Raw genomic sequence first — 1,645 nt, 5'->3', positions numbered from 1 at the left:
CAAATATATATATACATATATGAATGCATTTATTAACATGAATGAATCTCAAAAACATTATGGTGAATGGAAGAAGATTTACTCAGAAGAATCCATCCTATATGACTCCTTTCATAACTGTAGAAAATACAAATCTAATCTCCAGTGATAGAAAACAGGTCATTGGTTGCTGCCCTGTACCACGCTGAATGGTAGAGGAAGCGTCTTAGGCCTCCAGACCCTGAGATCCGTCGGTTTTACCACAATCAGCTCTATCGGCACCGGGTATGACCTGTCTGCCTCTACATTCTCTCCTGATGGAAGAGTTTTTCAAGTTGAATATGCCATGAAGGCTGTGGAAAATAGTAGTACAGCTATTGGAATCAGATGTAAAGATGGTGTTGTCTTTGGGGTAGAAAAATTAGTCCTTTCTAAACTTTATGAAGAAGGTTCCAACAAACGTCTTTTTAATGTTGATCGGCATGTTGGAATGGCAGTAGCAGGCTCGTTGGCAGGTGCTCGTTCCTTAGCAGACGTAGCAAGAGAAGCAGCTTCCAACTGTAGATCTAGCTTTGGCTACCACATTTCACTCAAACCTCTCGCAGACAGAGCGGCCATGTATGTACATGCACACACACTCCACAGTGCTGTGAGACCTGCGGGCTGCAGTTTCATGTTAGGGTCCTACAGTGTGAATGATGGTGCACAACTCTACATGATTGGAGTTTCATAGGGTTATTGGGGCTGCGCTACTGGCAAAGCCAGGCAGTCTGCAAAGACAGAAATAGAAAAGCTTCAGATGAAAGAAATTACCTGCCAGGATATTGTTAAAGAAGTTGCAAAAATAATTTACATAGTACATGATGAAGTTAAGGATAAAGCTTTTGAACTAGAACTCAGCTGGACTGGTGAATTAACTAAAGGAAGACATGAAATTGTTCCAAAAGATGTAAGGGAAGAAGCAGAGAAATATGCTAAGGAGTCTTTGAAGGAAGAAGATGAATCAGATGATGATCGTATGTAACCTTTCCTCCAGGATCTGTTCCATTTTAAATTTCTACTACAGTCCCATGTAACTATTTAGCCTGTGGATTATACATAGTTACTCCCAATTTTCATTAAATTTTTGTCTTGTTAAGTATTAAAAAAAAAAAAGCAGGTCATTGGTTGTTTGAGCTTTGGGAGGGAAGGGGTCAACTAGAAGAGATGGAAGTGAACCTTTTGGGGTGATGAAAACATCCTATATCTCGGCTCAGTGCCTGTAGCTCAAGTGGCTAGATACACCTAAGGTGGCGGGTTCAAATCCAGCCCAGGCCCGCCAAACAACAATGACAGCTGCAACCAAAAAATAGCCGGGCGTTGTGGTGGGCGCCTGTGCTCCCAGCCACTTGGGAGGCGGAGGCAGTAGACCCGCTTGAGCCCAGGAGTTAGCGGTTGCTGTGAGCTGTGATGCCATAGCACTCTACCCAGGGGGACAGCTTGAGGCTCTGTCTCAAAAAAAAAAAAAGAAAACATCCTATATCTTAACTGTGGTGGTGGTGGTGACATGGGTATTTTCTCTTGGCCAAATTAAAGTACTGTACACTAAAAATGAGTACACTCCATTTGAAAAAATCGATTCCTCATTAATTATAATACAAAAGATGGGGAGAACATCTGTATGGGT

The 1,645-nt window shown here is 42.1% G+C and overlaps 1 pseudogene across 1 annotated transcript; it reads left to right on the top strand.

The window, feature by feature from the left end:
* Positions 1-238: 238 nt before the first annotated feature.
* Positions 239-1,134, top strand: LOC100947349 (annotated as a pseudogene). The gene has a single exon (XR_002773660.1). The product of XR_002773660.1 is annotated as a proteasome subunit alpha type-3 pseudogene (transcript).
* The last annotated feature ends 511 nt before the right edge of the window (positions 1,135-1,645 follow it).

Source organism: Otolemur garnettii, unplaced genomic scaffold, assembly GCF_000181295.1.
Source record: "Otolemur garnettii isolate 467f Iridium unplaced genomic scaffold, OtoGar3 scaffold00045, whole genome shotgun sequence".
Classification (NCBI taxonomy): domain Eukaryota; kingdom Metazoa; phylum Chordata; class Mammalia; order Primates; family Galagidae; genus Otolemur; species Otolemur garnettii.
The sequence above is the reverse complement of the archived record's forward strand: the minus strand, read 5'-3'. Positions and strand labels throughout refer to the sequence as shown.